The sequence below is a fragment of the Aquarana catesbeiana genome, linkage group LG11 (assembly GCF_042186555.1).
Source record: "Aquarana catesbeiana isolate 2022-GZ linkage group LG11, ASM4218655v1, whole genome shotgun sequence".
In the NCBI taxonomy this organism is placed as follows: domain Eukaryota; kingdom Metazoa; phylum Chordata; class Amphibia; order Anura; family Ranidae; genus Aquarana; species Aquarana catesbeiana.
Genome location: NC_133334.1, coordinates 144,378,932 through 144,396,031, shown reverse-complemented (window position 1 = coordinate 144,396,031; position 17,100 = coordinate 144,378,932).

Below are 17,100 nucleotides of genomic sequence, written 5' to 3'. Positions count from 1 at the left end.
AGAGGCATGGGTCACCAGCAGGTAGATGGACTTGCGTGAAGATCTCCTGTAGGGCCGATATACCGTGCAAGGGTTGACTTGGCACTGAGCTGGAATAGGAAGCCCGGCCAGGGCTCTAACACCACAGATCCAAAGGACCGGAGCAGAGTCTTGGGGAGGAAGCCGAGGGTCAAACACAGAAAGTCCAACAGAAGCAAGTTCTTTAAGCAAGCCAGGGTCATACACAGGAAGCAGGTAGTAGAGGAGTTCTTTAAGCAAACCGGGGTCATACACAGGAAGCAGGTAGTAGAGGAATCCTTTAAGCAAGCCGGGGTCATACACAGGAAGCAGGTAGTAGAGGAGTTCTTTAAGCAAGCTGGGGTCATACACAAGAAGCAGGCAGTAGAGAAGTCCTTAGGCAAGCTGAGTTCAAAGTACTGGAGAAGATCAGAGCAGGCCAGGGTCCACCTAGGTCACAACAGGAAAACACAGGTCAGCAGAACTTGGGACAGGAACACAGGAAGCTGAGAGACAAACCTGCATTTAGACAAGGGGCTGAACCGCCTTTTATAGGCCATCAAGGGGGATCTCGCATTGTGCATGCTTCGGCGCCACCCCATATGGTGTGCCTGTATGCGCCGTCCTGCTGTATCGCGCACCTGTATGTGCCGGAGTGCTATTATGGCGTGCAGGAGCACAGGAACATGCCGATACTGGCAAGTCCGGCTTCTGCCATTTCTCTGACAGTGCCCCCCCAAGGGGCAACCTCCAGATGCCCAACCTGGCCTGTACTTCTGGGTATCTTCTGTGGAAGGGTCACAACATTGCACGCACCGCGCATGCGCGATTTTAAAATAAACGGCGGTAGTGTCGTTTTTTATCCTGTTCGGTTTTATTTTATTTCTTTTGGTTTTTAATGCTATATACCGAAAGTTACCAATAAAGGAAACCCAAGTTATCTGCACCAGTGGAGCATTTCTCTTTGTTTCTTTTTTTGGCATTACAAACCACATCTTCTTGCACCGGATCCGTGGAAATTTCAAGTTTGCCCTATGAGAGGATAGGATCTGAGAGAGCATCTATAGCGGTTGTCGGCTGGTTCGCGATCTGGCAAGGAGCCCTAACGCATCGGTCTGTCGGTGTCCCCTGGAGTACTCCTGTGGTGGCTCCCCTATATCTGCTAAGCTTGTTTGACCCCCCTGAATAAGGGCGGTCACAGGCTTTCTGGTAAGCCTTTTTTTCATCTATTCGGTGGTGGGCAACAGTGAATATTGAAGATGTATCCCTGAAATCTACATCACATTATATACACAGTGGACTTTTATGTGTTGTCATAAGTTTTATTTACAGGAGTTTTTTCTTCACTTATTTTAATTCATATGTCTACGTTCTAAAATATTTACAATATATATACATATATTTTGATATATTGACTTTGAATCACTTTTTCACCATTTAAATAATTGGTTTATCAAACTTCACTATTTATTTCACATGTCCAGCGCTGCACTCTTTATATTTTAGTTTTTGTTTTTGTGCCCTTATATCGGGGTTATAGTGCACAGCAGCAGGAATCTTCTTTATCTATTCATTAATTTTTATGCACCTAGCGCAATTTCTTTTTCTTTAACTTTTATCTTCTGTGGAAGGCTTGTACCAAATGGGGAGCATGTACATTGTTTGTAGTTTCCCAGGAATTATCTTCTGGGGGATACCCCTTCCACTTAATAAGATACTGGATTTGCGCCCCCCCTTTTTCTACAGTCCATTATTGCCTCCACCTCAAATTTGTTTTCACCTTCAATTTAAACTGGCGGAGGTGGTAATTCTTTTTTTCCTGAAAAAGGGCCGGGGACCTCTGGTTTCAGTAAAGATGCATGGAACACAGGATGTATCTTGTAAGAACTGGGTAGAGCTAATTCGAAAGCCACAGTATTTACCACTCTCTTTACTTTGAAGGGACCGATGAATTTTGGGCCCAATTTTCGTGACGGACATGGTAGCCTAAGATTAATGGCAGATAGCCAAACCTTGTCTCCTTCTTTGAAGGTTGGGTTACTCCTTCACCTGTCATAATACTTTTTATAGCTGTCCTGAGCTTTCTACATAGCTTCCTGGATCTGCAGAAAATTTGTTTGGATGAAACTTATCAGGTACTGCAGGGCCTGAAACTTCAAGAATAGAATCGGGCAGAAAGGTGGGGCAGAACCCATAATTGGCCCAAAAAGGAGTTTGATTGGTGGCAGTGTGTATGGAATTGTTGTAGGCAAACTCCACGCATGGGAGAAGGGAAGTCCAGTTATCTTGGGAACAAGAACAGAAGCAGCGAAGGTATTGTTCTAACGTCTGATTCGTCCTTTCTGTTTGGCCATTGCTTTGAGGGTGATATGCTGAGGAGAGGCAGATTTTGATTTCCAAGGATTTGCAGAGGTCCTTCCAGAACTTGGAGGTAAATTGAATTCCCCTTTCTGACATGATGTTGTGGGGTACACCGCGAAGCCTTATCACTTCCTTAATGAATATATTTGCTGTATCCAGGGCAAAAGGAGTGCCCACCATGGGCAAGAAGTGCGCCATTTTTGAAAGACGATCGACCACTACCAGAGGGGGGCAGGTCAAAGATAAAGTCCATAGAGACTTCCCTCCAGGGTTGTTCTGGAATAGGTAAAGGTTTTAGTAGACCCCAGGCTTTAGTGTTTGACCCCTTGCTGCATTGACAGATAATACAGGATTTAACATAGTTCTTACAGTCCTGTCTCCAACCCGGCCACCAAAAAGAACAATGAATTAATTCAGAGGTTTTTTGTACTCCAACGTGCCCTGCCATCTTGTGATCATGGAAAGTCTTTAAGATTTGAAGTCTTACTTGTGGTGGGATAAATATTTTATTTTGGGCCCATAGCAAACCATCCCGTCTTTCTAAGGAGGATACCTCCGGTTTGGTACACTGGCTGGAGGCCTGTTTAATAGCAGTCTTAGATTAAGCTGGATGAGACAGAGAAAGTTTTGTGGAGATAAGATGGTACTAGGTTCTGTCATCTGGATGGTCTCTGGGAAAATCCGGAGAGTGCGTCCACTTTCCCATTCTTAGAGCCAGGTCAGTAGGAAATGTGGAAGTTGAACCTGGAGAAAAATAATGCCCATCGGGCCTGTTGGGATCTAAGACATTTGGCTGTTCTGAGATACTCCAGGTTCTTATGATCCATGAAGATCATGATAGGATGGGACGCACGCCAGAATAGGTATCTCCACTCTTCCAGAGCGAATTTGATGGCCAGCAGTTCTTGTTCACCTACATCATAGTTCCTTTCAGATGGGCTTAGTTTCCGAGAAGCGAAAGCCACTAGGTGAAGAAGAGCCTTCTGACCTCGTCTTTGGGACAAAATTGCTCCTGTCGCTGACTCTGAAGCGTCCACTTCCAACACATAAGTTAGGGCTGGGTCAGCATGTTATAATATGGAAGCAGAAGTGAAAATCTATTGAAAGCTTCTTGGGCTTCTTGGGACCCCTGGAGCCGATTTTGCCAGCGAGTCAATTGGGTGATGGGAGAAATGATTGAGAATACTTTAATACATTTGCGGTAGAAATTGGCGAAGCCTATAAACCGATGGACTCCCTTCTTATCTGAGGGGGCTGGCCACTCCTGGATTGCTTTTACCTTTTGCAGGTCCATTGCGACCCCCTCTGTGGAAATGATAAGCCCAAGGAACTGGATAGTTGTCTTTTCAAACTCACATTTTTCCCCTTTTACAAAAAGTCTGTGTTTTCTGAGGACTGTGAGTACTTTTTTCACGTGAGTTCGATGCAGCTCTACTGTGGTGGAAAAGATCAAGATATCGTCAAGGTAGACGATTACAAAGTTGTCCAGGTATTCTCTGAAAATGTCATTTACTAGATGCTGAAAAGTGGCAGGGGCGTTGCACAGCCCAAACGGCATCAATAAATACTCAAAGTGTCCAAACCTGGACCTGAAAGCTGTCTTCCATTTGTCCTCAGCACATATCCGAACGAGGTTGTATGTGCCTCTTGGTCAAGTTTGGTAGATATTCGAGCAGTTCGAAAACGAAAAGAAAAAAGTTTGAAAAACGTTGAAACAACTCTGGGATGAGAGGGAGCGGGTAAAGTTTTTTAATTGTAATCTTGTTAAGTTCTCTGTAGTCTACACAAGGTCTTAAGGTACCATTTTTCTTTTCAACAAAGAAGATACCCGCTCCAGCCAAGGAAGAGGAAGGGCGAATGAAGGAGGGCTTCCAACTCGGTCTCAGACAATGGAAATATGCGGCCAAAGGGAATCTCAGAACCTGGTAAAAGATCAATAGGACAGTCATAAGGCCGATGAGGTGGTAAACTGTCGGCCTTCCTCTTATCAAAGATGTCTAAGAATTCATGGTAAACTAAAGGAACATGCTGGAGATTGTCAGATACTGGCTGTATAGTCAGGCAGGAGGCAGTGTTACTGGGAACTGGAACAAAGCAATGTTGGGAGCAGTAGGCAGAAGAGAAGGAGATTTCTTTCTTACTCCAATTAATCTGAGGGTCATGGGCTTGTAACCACGGAAGTCCCAAGATGATGGGGAACATGGGTAAGCATATGATGTCAAAGCTAAGAAATTCCTGATGGCCGGAATCTGTGGAGGTAAGAGTGGGTCTGGTTTCTTGGGTGACGGATCCCGAGCAGGGTAGAGATCCATCTGCCAAGTGTATCTGTAGGCTTTGCTTCTTGTCTTGAAGGGGAATATGCAATTTTCGAGCCAGAGATGCATCCAGGAAGCAACTGCATGCCCCAGATTTAATGATGACCATAACCCAGAACTCCTCTTCCACCACCTATAATGAGACAGGGAGGACAAGATGAGATTGAGCCGAACCAGCAACTCGGAAGTTCATGGCATACTGCGGGTATGACTTACTGGGTCTCACGGGACAGTTGCGTATGAAATGGCCTGTTCCTCCACAGTAAAGGCACAGATTGGCTTGACGCCAGCATTGTCTTTCACCCCCCTGTATCCTGCTTGCGTGGGTTGGTGTGTCCTCGAAGAGCAGCGCCGGCTGGACCGGGCACATGTGCATTAGAATCTGCATGTTGAGCATGGTGGTGGATAGACTCAGATGTACTGCCAGGATCTGGGCTGCTAGGTTGAATGTCCGTGGCTCCCCCTTCACTGTCAGGATCTTGAGGTGGTTATAGGAGTGCGGTCACAGTGGAATCCTTATGCTGTATCTATCTTCACACAATGTGAGTTTGACCATTGTAGTGTTTTTAACTTTACCATATTAAAGCCGAGTTACACTAGGGCGGCTTCGCTCTCTCTTCTTTTGTGTTTTGTCTAGATGTGTTCCTGCCACCCAGAGGATACATAGAGAGCAGCAGCAACCTTTGACTTGTCTAATTATCATAATTATCACCAATAGCCAGCTGGAGGGCTATACCAAACTGTTGATTAGCCCACCTGCTAGTTTTTTCTTTTGTGTGTATTTTTCACAAGTACTGCTCACATGTGCATAAATCGACATACAGTCTAACATTGATTTTGTCAGGCTGCTAGCAGTGGACTGCAAGATGCACCTGTGACTCTCATGCCACTTACACACGATCGGACATTGATCAGACATTCCGACAACAAAATCCACAGATTTTTTCCAACGGATTTTGGCTCAAACTTGTCTTGCATACACGCGGCCACACAAATCTTGTCGGAAATTCCGAACGTCAAGAATGCGGTGACGTACAACACTTACGACGAGTCGAGAAAAATGAAGTTCAATATCCAGTGCGGCTCTTCTGCTTGATTCTGAGCATGCGTGACACTTTGTGCGTCGGAATTGTGTACATTCGATCGGAATTTACGTGAACGGATTTTGTTGTCGGAAAATTTGAGAACCAGATCTCAAATTTTGTGCGACGGAAATTCCGATGGAAACTGTCCGATGGAGCCTACACACGATCAGAATTTCCGACAACAAGCTCCGATCGCACATTTTACGTCAGAAAGTCCGACCGTGTGTACGCGGCATTAGGCTGAGAATTACTCCCAAATGTACACTGTATCACCCTCTCGCTGCTGTAGGTACTTCAGATCTGACCTAATCTATACACAGGCATAGCCTTGTCTTAAACACTCCCAAACTCTGCTTAATATCCTACAGTAAGGCCAGCCATGCGTGGTTTGACTCTCGGCTGGTTAGCTGCTATAGCTGCTAACAATAATCACTAACTTTTATGGGGGGGTGGCTTCCCCTGCCTGCCCCTGACCGGGCAAAGAGAATAGCTTGGCAGGAGGGATTCCCCTGTCGGCACTGTCTGTGTTGATGGGGGAATCGTGCAAGTTTCTTTCCTGCAACCCTTGCAGCCTTACAGCAGTTCAGTTTGTGGATGTGTTTTTAAAGGTTTATTCAACTACAATGGAGATCAGGGATGGTTGTAAATCTCAAGCAAGAGCATGAGTTGACAGTCCCTGGATGGAACTCAGTGTTCTGTAGACACCAGATTGAAGTAGAATCCAATATACGTAGGATTTCTGTGTTTTCTTTGTACAATGTAGGGACTGCAGCATCGACTAGTGGAGGTTCAAGTGCCCTTGTCTCCAGTGATATCTCTTCAGCTACTGGATCAACCTGTGTGAGGTATCGGACTCATGGGGGTTCATGTCTTACTTCACTATCCCCTAAGTCATCCATTTGAGCAGCAAGATTAGATGGGTGAGATCTTCTTCAAGTATTAGATAGCTCATGGTGGCCCCAGAAGGCTGGGGCCCTTGGGGCCTGTAGCTCCAGCCCAGGACTCCAAACCCCCTTTCAAACACCTGCTCAGAATGTTTTGTAAATCTGGGCCCATGCCATTGAAAAAAATCCCACCATTGACTAGTCAACAAACATGCAAGGCCCACCCCATCCTGCAACCCTTACTTGGCCCTCTGGTTCTCTCAACAAAATCTGGCAGGTGAGTGATCATAGGAAGCCCATGAACACACCATACTGGAGAAAGCAGTGCACTATGGCAAATCTGAAAAATAAGTACAGATTTGACGTTGATCTTAGGGAACATATCCCTACACAGGCTAGGTTGTCATTAGTCGTGTAAGTTAGTGGTCTTTGGATGGATTAAAAATAAATAGATCACTTTAGTCTTCAATAGCACTTTTACTTTTACTTTTTTTATATTATGTCTGTTTTCAGCCTGTGCCTCTATCCTTTCTTTGATAAAACATAGATGCATAATAAAATAGGTTAAAATGCACCCACAGAGCATGGGAAGAACCATTGTTAGAACATTTTAACCTATTCAAATATACTCAAATAAATATTCATGTTTTTACCCCTTACTACACTATGCAAAGCTTGCGTTGTGTTTTTCTTTTTCCCTCTGTGCATTAGAAGGAGCTCCCTCATCTGTATACTTGACATCATACCATGCATAGTCAGAACAGGTGATCTCTACTTAGTTCTGGCCTACTAACACAACTTAAGATCTCAGCGTTTATTTTTACATTGTTTATGTGCCTTTTACCATCCTCTGTGTTACCAATTTTACATCACATTGCCACAATACCTAGTCTGGTTTGTAGTACCTCTTGGGCAACTTTTGCAGATGGCAGCTATTGTTGAGCGCTGTTGATCCTGTGTGTTTTTCTACGGGGTCTTTCAAACTTTTTTCCTGTTTACGCCATCCTTTCTTTACCTGTACCTGGTTTGTTCAGCTTCTCAAAGGGTTTTTACACTTTTCCCCTTCTTTGAAGGAATATTTTGCAGTCCCGATTCATTCCCAACCTGTGTTTCTTTCATAACAGTGTCTTTTCCCCTTTTATTACTGTTTCCTTGATCTGGTGTTTATCACCTTGGGTGCAATTCTTCTTCTAATCCTGTTTTCTAATAGTTTTGCCCTTGTTCCTAAATCTTTTGTTTCAGTGTCTTTCCTGTCTTCTCTCTGCCTGTTCTAATACTTTGTCTCCTGTGTCAAGGGACCTATGATTTCTCCAAACATACTCTGGGGAATTCAATAAAGTATTAACAACACGTCTGGCAGTATTTTCCTGTTAGAAGTACCTGAGCAAGCATTTAGGAAAGCATTTGCATCAGTCTCTGTAATGTTACTGATCTCTGCACCAAATTCAGGTAGTTCTAACTACTAAGAACTTATTACTATGGCAGCAACAGATTTAAAAAAAAAATACCACCAGTTTGCAGATTAGGAAACTGGCAGTAATGAAGGTCAGCTTTACTGATAATCCATTACATTGTTATGTATTAAAGCTACTTGTTGTTTTGTAAAATTTTGTATTGTACAGTATATACCTTAAAATGTTTGTAAAGGCAAAACATTTAATTTTAGTTTTGGATGTAGTAGGGAGCATTATACCTACCTTGTTAGGTCTGATCATACATTACAGGACATAGCCTTCTTTGAATCATAATGAAAAGGGTTTTATACAGCTACGATCAGGTGACTGGTAAAAAATAAAGGCTGCATGGACATATACCGATATAACCCCTCCCACTGACAGCTAGCTTCAGTTTTTTGCTGATGTCCATAGGTGGTACACCTAGAAGTGGAGGTTTTCTCTCTCTCTCTCACTCTCTTTCTCTGAACGATTTTCTTTTCTGGATGATTATTTCAGCACTCTGCTACAGCATACCCCTGCTGCTCCTTCTGCAGCTGGAGGATCTGTGGACTCCTCAGCAGCACCTTTGGGGGGCTGTTTCCAGACCTGGCCTGAAAGAAGGCCATGGAACTGGCCTGTAATTTACTTTTGCACTGGATTCTGCCGTGGCCACTCTCCTTGACACATCATTTTACAGGTCCAGGCCCGTGGTCTGCCTAGTGCAGAGCCCAATCCCTGAAGACCCCTGTGGGGGTACGCCCATCATGGAATGCAAAACCACAAAGGAGTTAATTCCCCCTTTATTCTTGCTTCATAAATAGTGCAGCAAGGGTGGAAGGCCTTCAAAACATTCATCCCATGGTGGCAGATTTATTTTCCCCTTTGTAAAATAATAATCATAATAATAATCTCTACTTTCCTGGGAGGAAATTTCTGCCACAAAGTTAGAGTTCACAGGCAGACTTCCTGGCCTTGTTGAGCCCCTAGACAATGGGGTCATGACTATGCCCTTTCAACCACTTCCAGAATCTGTCTTTGACTTTTCCCTTGAGCCAGACACAGTGCAAGAGGAGGAGGTGGCTGTTACAGACATTTCTCCAAAATTAAAAGAGACTAGTAGTAACATTTTTGAAGTTGTACACTCTTGTTTAGTGTTAGAGCAGCCTGAGTCTGCTTGCCCAAGAGTGTCCAGTATGGAGTCGCTAAAATTCCCTACACCAGCTAAGGCACTGCAGGAATCTAAGAAAATCAAAAGCAAGGACATTCATGGCATGTCACTCTTCTTTATTTAGTCACAAATTGCAAAGGCCGAAAACAATTCAAAGACATCCAGCTTAGGAACATTTCTTGTACAAAGCTCATGCTTTTTTAAGGCAGTTGATCTATCTTCACTATCTTAACTCATGCCATATCTCCTGCACACTTCTTAAACAAGTAGCACTGTTAAAAGCACTATCACAAGCCCTATTAAAATCAATGTTACATATATATACAGTCATAACAAGCACTGTTACATGCCACATATACAGCCATAACAAGCACTTCCTCAAGCACTGTTATAGTTACTGCTACAGACGTTGCCAATGGTTCCCACTTTGGTGCAGAGGGTCCCACTTTGGTGCAGAGGTTTCCCAATTAGGTGCTGAGGGTTCCCGCTTTGGTGCCGAGGGTTTCCCGCTGTTGCTAGGGAAACTTCCACCTGGTTGCTAAGGATAGTTCCCACTATGTTGCTAGGGGTTCCCTCTGTTGTTAGGGATCCTACTTGTTCCACCCCTTACTCACATTTGCTCATTACTCAAAGACTAGTCCAAGGTATTTGGGTTTTTGTATTTTATTTGGAACTTGGAGGGAAGAAGGGATGAGTGGGATATTCCAACAGGAGCCATTCACAAAGGATGAGTAAACCTCTCTCATGGCCTTACCGGATTAGTAGTAGAAGCAGTCACACGTATGGAAGGGGTTAAGACTTCTTGCTCTTACTAGCAGCAGACTTTATGAACTATCTTATCTTCAGGACACTCTCTAGCATCCTCTTTACTGACACCCATCCACTGACTCTTCCAGCCAAAGGGAGGGTGGCCCTTACTTGACAGGCCCACAAAGACACAGATCTGTACTCACAGTAGGCAGAAGAAGATCCTTCCTGGTGTCTCCTTTCTAGTCAGCTTTGCAGGACCTCTGGATTTAGCTTCTCTCTGGCACTCCAGGCCCCTGGGTTGACCACCGAGGGCCGCACGGCCTCCGCGGAGGAGAGAGCAGTTGCCTCTCTCCCTCCTAGGCTCTGTTCCCGGCTCAATACACACTCAGCACATGTACTCTGGCCTTTTATACAGTAAACAGTGATGAGTAAGCATGTTTGTGTGAAACGCGTCCACTGAGCACCTTTTGTATCATTGTGTGTCATGTTCCTATGATTTTATGGATCTTCATAAAATTAATTGATTTTAATTCCTGGATGTGCCTCCACCCTTCTTTGTTTCATTAGGAAATAGATGGTAAACCTTAATAATTCTTCTCATTCAATGGAGGTCACTCTGGCTGCCCTGCTGTGTTATGGGGTGCCCACAAAGCATATGCTAGAGGCATTTTAATTCAAATTGCCTCCAGGAAAAAGAAAAAAGAATGCAGAAGATCTCCCAACTACTGAAAGACATAGCTGAATTAGAGGCCCACCATAAAAAAAATTCACCTTCACAATAAAGTATCTCCCCCACGGCTTAATGCTTGCAGGGAAGAACTGTGCCAAATTTTAATTACAGATCATGATAAACCCAAAACTAAGAATGTATTATATTGCAGTTTATCAGTCATTAGTTTGACTGATAAACTCATTAGGCTGTCATTAGGCTGCATTTGTTTGTTTTTTTTAAGTCATTTTTTCCCCTCTGTTTGGACCTGGTCATCTGGCTGTTAGCACACCTCCTGTATTAGAGTGCCTCCCACTCTGGATGAAGGAGAACAGGGACACCTTTGGACAGTAGAATTATCAGTCTGGTGGAGGGGAGTGTTAGATGTACTAGCAAATTTAGATACATTAACAAATTAAAGCCAAACTCCAGTTTATACTGCAGTTACACAAGCAGTTACAGCAACCAATTTTTTCTTTTGGGATAAAGGTTTTACATAAATAAATAATAGCTGACCCCCTGTCAGTGGTAAATGGTTTGTCTCAACACTTTTAACTGCTACATTTGCAGGAGAGCTTGTTTTGTTGAAAAATAACAGACTTACTGGCTGGATCACCAAATCAAAATAAAGGAAATAAAGCCTAAAAAAGGAAACAAATGCAACCACCACATCTAATGCCCCGTACACACGATCGGAAATGCCGCCAACAAAACTCAGATGAGAGGTTTTGGTTGGAAAATGCAACCATGTGTATGCTCTATCAGACTTTTACTGGTGGAATTCCAGCCAGCAAAAGATTGAGAGCAGGATCTCTATTTTTCGGTCGGAAAAAGTCCCTATCCAAAAATGCGATCGTCTGTTTGCAATTTGGACGCGCAAAAAATTACGTATGCTCGGAAACAATTCGACACATTAATTTTCTCGGCTTGTCGTAGTGTACATCACCGTGTTCTTGACGGTCAAAAGTTCAGAGAACCGTGTGTATGCAAGGCAAGCTTGAGCGGAATTCCGGCGGAAAAACCATCCAAGTTTTTTCTGACAGAATTTCTGATCGTGTGTATGGGGCATAAGAGTTGGTAAGCTGCAATATAATTAATATTTAGTTCTGGGTTTTATACTGCTTTCAATTTTTTAGGAAACTACACAACAAGTTAACCTCTTCCTGCTGCTGTAACACAATTATGCAATGGCAGGGCAAGTGGGTCTTAATGTCCACAGGAGTCCGAGGTTGTGTGATGAAAGTGCACTATATATATATAGTGGGGATGGAAAGTATTCAGATCCCCTTATATTATATTGCAGCAATTTGCTAAAATCATTTAAGTTCATTTTTTTCCTCATTAATGTACACACAGCACCCCATATTGACAGAAAAACACAGAATTTTTGACATTTTTGCAGATTTATTAAAAAAGAAAAACTGAAATATCACATGGTCCTAAGTATTCAGACCCTTTGCTGTAACACTCATATATATAGCTCAGGTGCTGTCCATTTCTTCTGATCATCCTTGAGATGGTTCTACGCCTTCATTTGAGTCCAGCTGTGTTTGATTATACTGATTGGACTTGTTTAGGAAAGCCACACACCTGTCTATATAAGACCTTAAAGCTCACAGTGCATGTCGGAGCAAATGAGAATCCTGAGGTCAAAGGAACTGCCTGAAGAGCTCAGAGACAGAATGGGGGCAAGGCACAGATCTGGCCAAGGTTACAAAAAAATTTCTGCTGCACTTAAGGTTCCTAAGAGCACAGTGGCCTCCATAATCCTTAAATGGAAGACGTTTGGGATGACCAGAACCCTTCCTAGAGCTGGCTGTCCGGCCAAACTGAGCTATCGGGGGAGAAGAGCCTTGGTGAGAAAGTAGAACCCAAAGATCACTGTGGCTGAGCTCCAGAGATGCAGTCGGGAGATGGGAGAAAGTTGTAGAAAGTCAACCATCACTGCAGCCCTCCACCAGTCGGAGCTTTTTGGCAGATTGGCCCGACAGAAGCCTCTCCTCAGTGCAAGACACATGAAAGCCCGCATGGAGTTTGCTAAAAAAAACACCTGAAGGACTCCAAGACGGTGAGAAATAAGATTCTTTGGTCTGAGACCAAGATAGAACTTTTTGGCCTTAATTCTAAGCGGTATGTGTGGAGCAAACCAGACACTGCTCATCACCTGTCCAATACAGTCCCAACAGTGAAGCATGGTGGTGGCAGCATCATGCTGTGGGGGTGTTTTTCAGCTGCAGGGACAGGACAACTGGTTGCAATCGAGGGAAAGATGAATGCGGTCAAGTATAGGGATATTCTGGACGAAAACCTTCTCCAGAGTGCTCAGGACCTCAGACTGGGCCGAAGGTTTACCTTCCAACAAGACAATGGCCCTAAGCACACAGCTAAAATAACGAAGGAGTGGCTTCACAACAACTCTGTGACTGTTCTTGAATGGCCCAGCCAGAGCCCTGACTTAAACCCAATTGAGCATCTCTGGAGAGACCTAAAAATGGCTGTTCACCAATGTTTACCATCCAGCCTAACAGAACTGGAGAGGATCTGCAAGGAGGAATGGCAGAGGATCCCCAAATCCAGGTGTGAAAAACTTGTTGCATCTTTCCCAAAAAGACTCATGGCTGTATAAGAACAAAAGGGTGCTTCTACTAAATACTGAGCAAATGGTCTGAATACTTAGGACCATGTGATATTTCAGTTTTTCTTTTTTAATAAATCTGCAAAAATGTCAACAATTCTGTGTTTTTCTGTCAATATGGGGTGCTGTGTGTACATTAATGAGGAAAAAAAATGAACTTAAATGATTTTAGCAAATGGCTGCAATATAAAAAAGAGTGAAAAATTTAAGGGGGTCTGAATACTTTCCACCCCCACTATGTATATATATATATATATATATATATATATATATATATATATAAAACAGTGTGGATGCAATGTCCTCTCTGCAGAGGTCCAACACACCACCTACAAATCATAGCATTTTAGTCAATGAAATGTTCCTAGAATCTCAACGCTAGTGCTGTTTAAAGCAGAACTAAAGTCTGCAATATTTACCTCTACTCCAACATTCTAACACCCTTGAAATCTCGTGCTGTAATATATCCCCTTAGATTCTATCACGTGCCAGTCTTCTTGATTGGCTGACACAGGATGACATAACTCCCTAGAAAATGTGTTACTTGTCCTGGCCCCAGTGTGTCCATGTTAGTTAACATCAGAATCAATTACTGTGCTATTGAACAATTTAAAGGATACGTTCACCTTTAGCAGCATATTACATGTTACACCCATATTTAGGGTGTAACATGTAATATGCACCATGCTTCTATGTACTCACTGTCCACTGCCAGACTTCCCCTCTTTGTGACAGCATATAGGGAGTTCTTCTCCTGCTGTCACATTTGAAAATGACCCCGCTCGCAAAGCCGTGTCATTCATTAACAGGAATCCATGAATGAATAAATTACAAGACACGTCCACCACCATGGCAGATGAACTCATAGTGTCAAGGAACTGCTAGCGCATTGATCAGCATGCTCATATTTCATTCACACTGCCTACAGCTCAGGAACTGCATGCCTATACAGAGGTATGGACAGAGAGCTGTAGGCAGTGTTTGCAGGAGCCTGACATTGCACTTGTGATCAACTGATCGTGGGTACAATGCTCTGCTGGCTCCATTGAGAAAAATAAAAAAATGCACCTTTTTTTGTTCCCTGCAAAAATATGTGTATTTGTTATTTTTATTAGGTGAGTTTGAACAGAGGTGTCCAAGAAAGTACTGGCAACACAATTACATAGCACAGGAAATTGGATCAGCATGCAAAATTAGTATTGATTTATCATCATTTAAAGTATAACTGAAGGCACATTTTTTTTTAAATTTAGATTGAAGGAGAGGGTTCGAACCACTGCCAGGTTTGTACTGTTATCTGTGTCCGGTTAGTGAAATTCACTCTCTCTAATTGTCCCAATAACCAGTGTCGCTGGGAATGAAAGTGAGGGTGAATCCAAAATTATGAGTTGCCACCAGAACGGAAAAAAAGTGAAATCCTTCCAGTGGAGACATGTTTCCAAAACTGTCAAAGAGAGGCTATTACTCACATTGGAGAGATATCCTCTCACTTCCTATTGTGTCTACAAGACGGGAAGTGAAGAGAAATCTCCTTAACCACTTCAGCCCCGGAAGAATTTACCCCCTTCCTGACCAGTGCGTTTTTTGCGATTCGGCACTGCGTCGCTTTAACTGAAAATTGCGCGGTCGTGCGATGTGGCTCCCAAACAAAGTTGATGTCCTTTTTTTCCCACAAATAGAGCTTTCTTTTGGTGGTATTTGATCACCTCTGCTGTTTTTATTTTTTGCGCTATAAACAAAAAAAATAGCAACAATTTTGAAAAAAACGCATGATTTTTTTAACTTTTTGCTATAATAAATATCCCCAAAAAATATTTTAAAAAACATTTTTTTTCCTCAGTTTAGGCCGATACGTATTCTTCTACATATTTTTGGTAAAAAAAAATCACAATAAGCGTTTATTGATTGGTTTGCGCAAAAGTAATAGCGTTTACAAAATAGGGGATAGTTTTATGGCATTTTTATTATTCATTTTCTTTTACTAGTAATGGCGGTGATCATCGATTTTTATCATGACTGCGACATTATGGCGGACACATCGGACGTTTTTGACACATTTTTGGGACCATTCTCATTTATACAGCAATCAGTGCTATACAAATGCACTGATTCCTGTGTAAATGACACTGGCAGTGAAGGCGTTAACCACTAGGGGGCTAGGGAGAGGTTAAGTATGACCTAGGGAGTGTTAATAACTGTGGGGGGGCGTGGCTACATGTGACACGTCACTGATCTCTGCTCCAGATCACAGGGAGCAGAGATCAGTGACACTGTCACTAGGCAGAATGGGGAGATGCTTGTTTACATTAGCACATTAGCATATCCCCGTTCGTCCTCTCCATGAGGCGATCACGGGTATCCCCACGGCGATTGAGTCTGCGGGACCCGCGACCCGACTCACAGAGCTCCCGCCCCCTGTGTGCGCCGCTGCCGGTGCAATGGCACGGTGCAAAAATTCAAAGGGACGTACGGGTACGCCCATTTGCCCAGCCGTGCCATTCTGCCGACGTACATCGGCGTGCACCAGTCGGGAACCGGTTAATGCACTGCACTGCAAAAAAAAACCTGATACAGGCAGTTCCCGAGTTAGGAACACCCGAGTTACAAACAACTCCTACTTACGAACGGCCTCCAATGCTGGCCACTTGTGCTCCATGCGGGTCCTGGATATCTTTCGAGCACTTTCGAGCACTTCCGAACACATCTCACACTGTCGTACTATGCCCCAGATAACATAACAAGCACCCAGAACATCCCGCATCCATGCACAGGCAGCAGTTACACTTATGAATGCAGTGTTCCAACCAGAAGTTACACTTACAAATGCAGTGTTGTGACTTACGAACAACTTCGACTTACGAACAAACCTATAGTCCCTATTGTGTTCGTAACCCGGGGACTGCCTTTAATGGTTTTAGCCCTCTTCCACTTTATATAAAAAAAAGTTTTGTCTTTAGATATACATTAAAGTAGAAGTAAAGGTAAAACTACACTCAAAACTAACTAACTCGAAACCTAACTCTAAATTAACTCTAAACCCACTCAGCAAAATTTGAAGCCTAATCTATCTAGCCATGTACAGAAAAAAATGCTCTACTTGCCTGTTCTGCAGACACTGCGGTCCTGTCCCACGCTGAGCTGTCAGTGGGAGCTTCAGTGTGTAGGCATGTGCAGGAGAGGCAGACAACAGAAGCCCCATAGTAAGTCTGTGGGGGATGCCACTTCCCAGGCATTTCACAGTCATTGTCAGCTTTCACAGAGGGTGCTGCTGGAGACCAGACCAGAGCGTCTGCAGAACAGGTAAGTATAGCGATGTTTTCTTCACAGGGATAGATAGATTAAGCTTAAAATGTGTCTGAGAGTAGGTTTAGAGTTAGTTAGGTTTTGCCTTTACTTCCAATTCACTCTACTATTTAAAGAGGAGCTCCAGGCTCCACCAAAAAATAAAAAATAAAATAAAAGTCAGCAGCTACAAATACTATAGGGCACTTACCCGTCCAGGCATCCAGCAGTATCCTCACCCGAGTTGATACCTGCAATCGGCTATCGGTTGCTGGCACCTCCATCTTGACTAAGAGAAACTGGCAGTGAAGTCTTGCGGCTTCACAGCCAATCTTCCACTGCACATGGGTGAAGCATGCTGCACTTTGTGAATTTGCTGCAGTCTTCTGGGACTGGGAAGTGTCCCAGAAGGCTGCAAAGGAGGGGGGGGGACTGAGCTTGAAGTGGGAGCAGGTACCTGTCAAAACCAGGTACTCCC